Source organism: Equus caballus, chromosome 7, assembly GCF_041296265.1.
Source record: "Equus caballus isolate H_3958 breed thoroughbred chromosome 7, TB-T2T, whole genome shotgun sequence".
NCBI lineage: Eukaryota > Metazoa > Chordata > Mammalia > Perissodactyla > Equidae > Equus > Equus caballus.
This window is the reverse complement of record NC_091690.1, coordinates 98700432-98710721: the sequence shown is the minus strand read 5'-3', so window position 1 is coordinate 98710721 and position 10290 is coordinate 98700432.

The following is a 10290-nucleotide window of genomic DNA, read 5'->3' as shown; positions in this document are numbered from 1 at the left end:
TCTTCCTGGCAGCCGGCCGTGTTCCTCACTTCTGCCCTCGCTCCTCCGGCCTGGCTCAGCCCCTCCTGAGATTCTTCCGTGAGAGCAGCGTCGGGGACCCAAGGAGGGGTCTGAGGGCACCACAGACAGGAGAAGCAGAGGCTCCTGGCGTCAACGTGTATCTGACCTATGACGCCCAACCAGCCCTCCAGGCGTGGGCCCACGACAGAGGCCAGGCAGGTTTTACTTAAATAGCTCCAGTGCCGTGCAACTCACTGCTCCTCCTAGCTTCCCTCTCCATCTTTGGAAGGCTCTGAATGTTAAAATATTTTTCTTAAATTGACCTGACATGTGCCCTCCCATCACTGCCACCATTAATTCCGGCTCCAGCCTGTGCACCGTGTGACACAAACCATCTCTGCAGAACAGCACTTTGAGCACAGCTGACCCGGCCGCCAGAGGAGTCGGAGTCCGTGAGACCTGGATTCTCCAGTGAGAGGCCGTCTTAGAGGAAAATGATACAATGTTGCTAATACAGAGGTAGGTACACAAGTAAATATTTATTTTGAATAAGAAAATGAATCACAACAAATTTCACATTTTTAAAAAGCTGACAATGATCCAAACGTCACAAAACCCAGAAAAAGAACATAGCTTTATTAATTGATTGCCCAACACATCTCTCTAATACTTTCTCATTTCTTACACTTTTTTTTTGGTCAGTATTCTGAATAACTCTTTATTTGACAAGGATTTTGTAATATGTTCTGAGGGAAGAGGAGAAAGATAAATTCAATCTTTCCTTTATCATCAAAATTTGTCATTTATTTTTGATAGATTAGAAAAGTTTTCTTTAGCTACACCAGTTGTGACGAGTAACATCAATAAAGTTTTAGAATTATGGTCAAATTGGGGAAAGCCTCCATAAGTTTCTTTTATATCTGAGGTCTAAGATTTGGAGCAATTTTCCACAGACCAACTGCTGGCTGTAAACATTTCACACCTTGCTTCTCTCCATACCTATAAACATCTATGCCAGGCACTGTGTGACAATTTGATAGTGCCACCCAGCCCCTGCCCTGCATCTTCATGACATGCTCGATGATGAGTGAGCCCACACGGTCCAGGAAAGGAGTATTTATCTCAGGACAGCTTGTCGTAATTAACTGCGTGCAAAAGTGAGTGTGAACCACAGAAATATATCCCACCAAACCCAAACTAAATGTGTCCCCATCCCGAGTTCTCCTGAGCTGGAGCTGGAAATACCTGCAGCCTGGCCAATGCCCCTGACCCGCAGGGGCCTGGAGGGAGGGGAGCGCCAAAGGGAAGACACGGCAGCCTCGACCAACTGCAGTTACAGCATCTTGCTTTTGCTAATGTTCCTAAAATTCATAACCATGTGAACATATTGTTGGCCCGCCCGAGGTCATAGGAGGGGCCTGTGCAAGTCAGGGCCTCAGTCTTAAGTTTCACGAGCCTCACAGAAGTCTGCCTCTGCCTGTGAGTCCTCAGAGGGAAAGGACGCGGCTGGGACACAATGCTTCCCATAAGATGGGTCCCAGGGCCCAGGGGGGAGTGGGACGGCCGAAAACCAGAGCGTCAGACAGGATCAGGAGGTGGGCCATCATCCACCCTGTCGTGGCTGGGGCTTCTGGACGTGGGACAAAGCTTGAAGCAGTTACGGGCAACCCCACTGATCTTCGCTTTTGGGGCTGTGCTGTTTTCTTCCAGTAGAAATCCGCATAGCCCTAAGGTGTGAGCTATGAGAAGGGAAAACTGGAGGAACGGTGAGCCAGGATCATGCTGAGATCCGAGTCAGCTTTCTTTACGAGGAATATTTGCTTGACCTTTTCACCCAGCACCCACCCCCAGCCTCGGGTTCCTTGGGTGGCCTGAGAACGGAGAGGCTGCCGAGAGCCAGGCCCTCACTGACAGGAGTGGACGCTGCTGTCTCTCTTAGGCACCTGCCAGACGCTGGACTGTGCCGTTTGCTGGCTTATTCCACATGAACACATTCTATCTTCTCAACTATAAGCTTCCCAGGGACAGAGTTGTGTCACACACTTAAAGAATTCCTTTTGTATTCTCAGCGTTTTTTCATATACATTATGGATAGCAGACATCAAGCAATATTTATCAATGAGAACCTCTGACATATATTTACTCAACAGAGTTTGACAATTGAAATGAAAATTGATTTGCATCTTTTTTCTCCTCCATACTTTTTGTTTTCTCTTTTTTGCTTTCTCTATCCTTCTTTCTTAATCTAGCCTTCTGACCTCTGTCCTCTGATTTCCAATAAATCCTGGGCTTCGGAACCAGACAGAAACAATTTGAATCCTGGCTGTGCGACTTTGGTCAAGAGACTTAGCCACTCTGGTCTCCAATTCCTGCATCTATAAGATGGAGCTAATAAGAGATCCTCTCAAAATCCTTTCAAGGAGTTGGTGAAATACTAGAGTGGGTCTCAATCCTCCTAGGACAAATGCTGCAAATGGCAGAGTGACGTCAGACATCATCATGAAGTGGTCCGATGTTTGTGCCTACATTTTTCCCCATGTATGTGACAGGTACAAATGGAGACCATACAGGCATGTTGTGTTAGCAACTCGGGTACCACAGAGCACAAAATAAAGTGCACTCTTCCCTCAGTGTACATAACCACTGCCTTTCTGGAAAGTTGTGTGCATCTAAGAACTACACAGAACATATGTCGTCAATAAAATGAAGTCAGGTCCTAGGCTCAGCTAATGATGAGCAGGCTTTCACTAGCGAACTCTCTGAAAGTCGTGTGGCATGCAGGACAATTCTTCCTTCTGCAGGACTGTCCCATGCATTGCAGGACGTCTAGCTCAATGCATCTTGTCCCCACCTGTGTTGTTTTTTCCAGCACCCAACAACCAATTCTCCAGCACCAACGGGGTGTCCAACAATTCAGTTCCATTCTGACACTAACTATCCAGGGTTAGCGCAGATCCCGCAGGTTAAGCGCTCAGTCCCATGAGACTGCCCCCTCTTCAGATGACAGTCGCACATGGAGTGCCCGAACCATCTACGCTTCTGCCCTACTGGACTACAGATTTGGGAGTTGCCACCATCTCCCCACCTCCGGTTCCATAATTTACTAGAATGACTCCCAGAACTCTGGAAAGTGCTATACTTACTACTATAGATTTCTTATAAAGGATGCAACTTAGGAGCAGCCAAATGGAGGAGATGCATGGGACAAGGTCTGGGGTCCGGGAGGCACAGAGTCCCCATGCCCTCTCCGGGTATGCCACCCTCTAGGCTGGAGATGTGTTCACCCATGCCGAAGCTCTCCAAACCCCATCGCTGAGTGGTTTTGATGGAGGTTCCATTACGTTAATTTAATCATTGGCCATTGGTGAGTGACCTCAATCTCCAGCCCCTCCGCCCTCCCCAGAGGTGGGGGTGGGGTGGGGTTGGGGCTGAAAGTTCCAACCGTCTAATCGTCGCCAGTCTTTCTAGAGACCACCCGCCTCCTGAAGCTATCTGGGGTCTCCACACCCCCATTTCCTCCCTGACTCCCTGCCTAGGAGTGACCTCTTGAGAACAAAGGACACTCCTGTCACTCAGGAGATTCCAGGGGTCTCAGGTGCTCTGTGCCTGGAAACTCGGACAAAGAACAAATCTTTATTTTTTATTATACCACCCCGCCCCATAAATGTTGCTAGTGCTCTTCAATTATTATGACAACAAAAAGTGGCTGCACAGGTTTTCCAAATGCACGTAGGGGTGCATCCCCTTGATTAAGAACCACTGAAATAATCTATCTCTAAGTGGCTGGTGCAGTGCCCACATTAGAGGGACAGTCCCAGGGAGGTGACTTCCATTTGTCACTTCCGTCTGCTGTCCCTGTCCCATAGTTGCGTGTGCCCTGAGGCACTGAGGAGTTGCGAAGGGCCGGAGGACAACCACGTCCCAATCACCCCGTGGGGGATGCAGCAGCGAGAAAAATAAACAGGTAACTAAAAGAGAACCCATTCCTGTCCACGGGGCCCTTAGACGTTCTTTTGCTCTGTGAGACATCTACACTCTGTAAGGACACACATCCACCTAATTAACTTATTGGTAGATGGGAACTTCATCATGTTCAAATAATTTAGAGGCAGCTGCCAAAGGATTAGGGGAATAATCTTGGTTGTGTTTGCTTTGAAAGGTATTGAAAACAAAAGCGACGTGAGACTTCCCCATGGGCATCTGCTTCGTTTCACAGGAAAACTGAGAGGGAATTGCCTGTTAAGAGAGGAGTGCATTTGACAACAGGAATTCCAGGACCTTTGTGGGGCTGACGAGAACCAGCGTCAGGTGGAGATTCCTGTCTCTACGAATGTGCGTCCTTCAGGAATGACCACAAAACTTTGAACTTGGGGCTGGGGGCAAGAAAGGGCTTTGGAGAGATAAGGTAATAATAAATTGGGTTAATTAAAGTCCTTTCTGGAACTCATTTTGATGCTTCTATCTGCCAGCTCCTCGTGCCTTACAGACGTTAACCCCTTCGTCCTCATGACGTTCCTCTGATCTCGTTGTAGAAGAGAGCCGTGACAGCATTTCAGAAAATAAAGCATTTCAGAAGGCAAAGAGGGTGCAACTTTGATGCACATACTGGTGAATGGGTGAAATCTCTTAGATGCTTCGCTCTTGTAGAAGTGGTGGAATCTTGATGAAATAATATTGAGAACAAAACATCAGAAACATCTTTGAGGTTTTCATAAATTATCGCTTAGAATTAGATGTATTATGAATATGATAATAATAATGTATCCTCAGTGCCAAGCAGTGGAATAAGCATTTCAAGTCCGCATAGCAGCACACGTGGGTTGTGCTGTCCCATTTTACAGATGAGAAATCCAGGCTCCGGGAGGTTACTTTGCCAACAGTCTCACAGCTAAAAAGGTGATGTGAACCAGGCAGGGTCAGAATCCACCTGCCTACAGAGCCTGGCGTTTTCCACTTCCCGGCTCTCTCTCGGGTTCAGATATCCCAGGGGAAGTTCTTACTTTCCTTCACGCTGAAGCAGTGCCTAAGTCGTTCAGGTATGGGGCAGGCAGATGTTTAAAAATATATACAGTACTAAAGTTTAGAGGCAAAACGTAAAGATTGATAAATTTGACTACATAAAATTTAAACATTTTGCAGGGCAAGAAACACTTTTTATAAAGGTCAAAAAATAACCCACAACTGGGAAAAAAAAAGTAGCAACATATGCCCCAAAAGACTAATCCATTTAAGAACACAAAGAAGTCTTAAAAAATTGAGGCATGGGGCCTGCCCAGTGGCATAGTGGGTAAGTTCGTGCGCTCTGCTTCACTTCGGCGGCCCAGGGTTCTCGGGTTAGGATGCCAGGTGTGGACCTACACATCACTTGTCAAGCCATGCTGTGGTAGACATCCCACATATTAAATAGAAGAAGATAGGCATAGATGTTATCTCAGGGCCACTCTTCCTCACCAAAAAAATAAACAAAAAAAATATTGAGGGATAAAGGACCAAAGTATGATAAAAAAATGAAAAAAAGACATGAATAGACAATTCACAAAAAAGACAGAAAATGGTCCTTAAACATACAAAAAATTGTTCAAATGCTCCATTTTTAAAGAAATGCAAATTAAACCAACACTCAACTTACATTCCTTTTCTCATCTATTAGATTGCTGAAAATTAACCAGCAGATATTCATTCTTTGACAAGACTATGGAGAAACGAGCTTTCTTATACCCTGCTGATGGGAATGCCACCATTCTTGAGGATAACTTGGCAATGCCTAACAAATCTACATACTTTTTGACCCAGCAATTTCACTGCTAGGAATCTATCTTGAAGACATATGTCTAACATATGTGAATACATGTACACAGGGTTATTCATTTCAGCGTTGATTGCAATTGCAAAGTATTAGACAGAACTTAAATGCTCACATGTAGGAGAGTGGTTGGGTAAACCACGGCGCATTCGCTCAATGGAGTGCTGTGTAACTGTGAAAAAAAGAGTTGGAGTCATTTCTGGGATATGCTGTTGAATGAAAACACGTTAAGTGTAAAGGGTATTTATAGCATGTTACTCTTCACGGAAGAAAGAGGGAAATACAAGAAAATATATAGGTGTCTGCTCATCCCGTCCAGCAGAGCTACAGAAAGGCAAAACTAGACACTAATGGAATGAGCTGATGAGAGGGGTGGATGGAGCAGGATGGAAAGAAAGGGCAGCAGGAAAGGAGCATCAGGGATGGGGGCGCGACGCTTCTCGAGCATATTCTTTAATATACAGCTGTGACTCTTAGGTATGTTTAACACTTCCCCAAATAAATTTAAAAAGTTCAAATCAACCAGGATGTGAGGACATCCCCAAAGGAACACGAATAATAAACACGAACCCAACTGTACAACAAATTAATAACGGAAGTACACCAGAGGGGAGTGGAAGAAAGGAGCTAAGCCAAGTGGCTTTGGAAAGCAGCACGTAGTCCTTACTCAGCTAAAGACAAGAAGGATTCTGTACAAATACTGTACTCCAGTTGGGACATTTAATTTTTTCACAGGGGTATGGGCGAGCACTTCTGAAACCCTTTATAAATGTTCCAGGATTGGAGAGTTCTCATCAAGATGGCGCTGTGAGCACACGTTGAACTCGCCTCCTCCCACGAACACAACCAGGTTACAACAATTTTGGGAAGAATCACCCTGGATTGAAAACTGAAAACTGGATAAAAAGAACCCCCACGACAAGGGACAGTCCTGATGAAAGCAGAAGAGGCAGTAACTCCGGCCGGAGAGGAAAAAGCCACCTTTGGGAGCAGTGGAGCTTCTCAGCTGGCCAGGCGGGAGCCACCCTAAGGTACGCAGCCCTCCCTGGAGGAGTGAGGTCCGGAGCGGGGGCAATACTGCTCTAACCATCCTTCGGACTCAGCCCAGCTGAGACGGGAGTCTTACTGTCTGGCATTGCAGGCTAATAACTGCAGCGAGGACACCCCAGAAAAGCTATCGGCCGAAAGCAGAAAAGATCCGGGTCTTAAAGGGCCCATGCACAAACTCACTCATTGCAGCAACCTAAAATCACCAGAGAGAAGGCTGACTGTCCTTTGGTGAAACGAGACTCGCCTGGTGGGCTCTGGGGGCATCTTGGTGAGAGGAGGATCCTCTCTGCAGACTGAGACATTGGTGGGGGCGGTTGTTCTGAGCTGGTCCAGGCGTGCTGATACGGACACGGGTGGGGGCCATTGAGGTGCGTCCAATGGGCTGTTAGTCCAGGGGTCTGCCACATCCACTAGAGCACAGACTTAATCCAGTTCAGCCAGGGCAGGCAACCCGCCCTAGGGACTGGCCCCACCTAACAGCAAGCCCTCAGGCTACTTTTCAGCCTGCATTGACTGAGTGCCTTGATCCTCTACAGGCAGGCAAGGGTGTCTGCCTCTGTGAGGCAGGGCTTGTGTGAGGACCAGGTGAACTGTGGGGGGAATTGGGGCAGAGGTGGGGGCCTCTGCAGTGTGGTGGTGGGGTATGCTTCAGGGGGTTGAGAAGTGTGCACAGACCAGGACTGTGCTGACAGTGTATGTGGTCCAGAGGGGGGGTGAGGCTTATCAGCAGCAGAAGACTTGTGCTTCACAAATAGCCATAAAAAGGATCAGCCCCACCTTCCAAAGCCTGAGACAACTGAGTGCCTCCATGCCAAGGGCTAGCCCCACTCAGCTGCACTCCTAAGAGAACTGACATCAGCCTTGTTGGCCTCAGGCCTATCACAACTGTATGCCCCTGAGCCTAGCAACCAGCTACACTGGGTACCAACCCAATTAAGAGGACACTTGCAATAAGAGTGTGCTGATAGACTTTGTAGCCAACAGTGCTGAGGCCCCCTGAAACCGGATTTACAAACAGCTGGCCAGGGAAGGAAAGATCAGACTTCCCGGGTACCTGCAGTGGGAGCAACCCTGCCACAGCAGAAGAACACAAGTAGCCCACAAAGGGGTCACTCCTGGTTCTTACAGTCTGGTGATGAGAGGGAAGCACACTGCTGGGCCTCATAAGGCATCTCATACATAAGGCCACTTCTCCAAGATCAGGAGACATAGCCGACTCACCTAGTACAAAGAAAATAGCACAGAGAAAGAGGCATAATGAGGAGGCAAAGGAATACTTTCCAAGCAAGGGAACACTACAAAACACCAGAAAAAGAACTAAGTGAAACAGAAGCTAGCGACCTCCTCGACAAAGAATTCAAACAAAATATAATGAGGATGCTCACAGATATGTGGAGAAGAATGGATGAACACAGTGAGCACATCAGCAAAGAATTGGAAGATATAAAAAAGAACCAATCAGAAATGAAGAATGCAATACCTGAAATGAGAAATTCACTAGAGGGACTCAACAGCAGAGTAGAGGAAGCAGAAGAACGGATCAGCGAGCTAGATGAAAGATTAGAGGAAATCACCCAAGCAGAACAGAAAAGAGAAAAAAGAATTAGACAGAATGAGAACAGTGTAAGGGAACTCTGGGACAATATCAAGTGTGCTAACATTCGGATTATAGGGGTCCCAGAAGGAGAAGAGAGCGACAAAGGGGCAGAAAATGTATTTGTCGAAATAATAGAGGAAAATTTTCCTAACCTGAGGAAAGAAACAGACATCCAAGTTCAGGAAGCACAGAGAGCTCCAAACAAGAGACGCCCAAAGAGGCCCTCGCCAAGACATATTATAAACAAAATGTCTAAAATTAAAGACGAAGAGAGAATCCTAAAAGCAGCAAGAGAAAGGCCACAAGTGACATATAAAGGGAAGCCCATCAGGCTGTCAGCAGACTTCTCAGCCGAGACCCTACAGGCGAGAAGAGAATGGCACGACATATTTGAAGTGCTAAAAGGAAAAAACCTACAACCAAGAATACTCTATCCATCAAGGCTGTCATTCAGAATGGAAGGAGAGATAAAGAGCTTCCCAGACAAGCAAAAATTAAAGGAGTTTATCATGAAGAAACCAGTTCTACAAGAAATGCTGAAGGGACTTATTTAAGTGGGCAAGTGATGACCACGAATAGAGATAAAAGAAAAAAAATTATCAAAAAAAACCCAAACAACAACAAGAAAAAACAGGCAATAAAATCACTTGTAAGGTAAAAGTATAGTAAAGGCAGCAGATCAACTACCTGTGAGGGTAATATGAAGGTTAAAAGACAAAGGTACTAAAATCACCTATTTCAATGATAAGAGGGTAATGGATACACACGCACTAAACAAAGACTATATATGATGTGAAAAACATATAATGTGGGAGGAGGGGAGTGAAAAAGTAGAGCTTTTAGAAAGAGGTCAAGCTAAAGAGTCTATCTACTCAATACAGACTGTTATATGCTTAGTATATTAAATAGGATCCTCATGGTAACCACAAACCAGAAACTATAACAAGCAGGAAAAAAAGTAAGACAAAAGAAGTCAAACATATTACTAAAGATAGCCATCAAACCACAAGGGAAGAGAGCAAGAGAAAAAGAAAGGAACTGAGAAGAACTACTAAAACACCCCAAAAAAAGAAAAAGTGACAAAATGGCAATAAATACATATTTATCAATAGCTACTTTAAATGTCAATGGATTAAATGCTCCAATCAAATGCCATAGGGTGGCCAACTGGATAAAAAAACAAGATCCATGTATATGCTGCATACAAAAGACACATTTCAGACCTACAGACACTCACAAACTGAAAGTGAAAGGATGGAAAAAGAGATTCCACGCAAATAGCAAAGAAAAGAAAGCGGGGATAGCAATACTTATATCAGACAAAATAGACTTTAAATCAAAAACTGTAATAAGAGACAAAGACGGGCACTACATAATGATGAAGGGAACAATCCAAGAAGAAAATATAACACTTGTAAATATCTATGCACCCAACACAGGAGCACCTAAATATATAAAGCAATTATTAACAGACGTAAGAGGAGAAATAGACAGTAACACAATAATAGTAGGGGACTTTAACACTCCACTTACACCAATGGGTAGATCATCCAAACAGAAGATCAATAAGGAAACACTCGCCTTAAAGGACACATTAGACCAGATGGACTTAGTAGATATATACAGAACATTCCATCCAAAAACCACAGAATACACTTTCTTTTCAAATGCCTATGGAACATTCTCCAGGACTGATCACATATTAGGCCACAAAACAAGTCTCAATAAATTTAAGAAGATTGAAATAATACCGTGCATCTTTTCTGACCACAAAGGTATGAAACTGGAAATCAACTACAGAAAGAAAACCAGAAAAGCCACAAAAATGTGGAGATTGAAC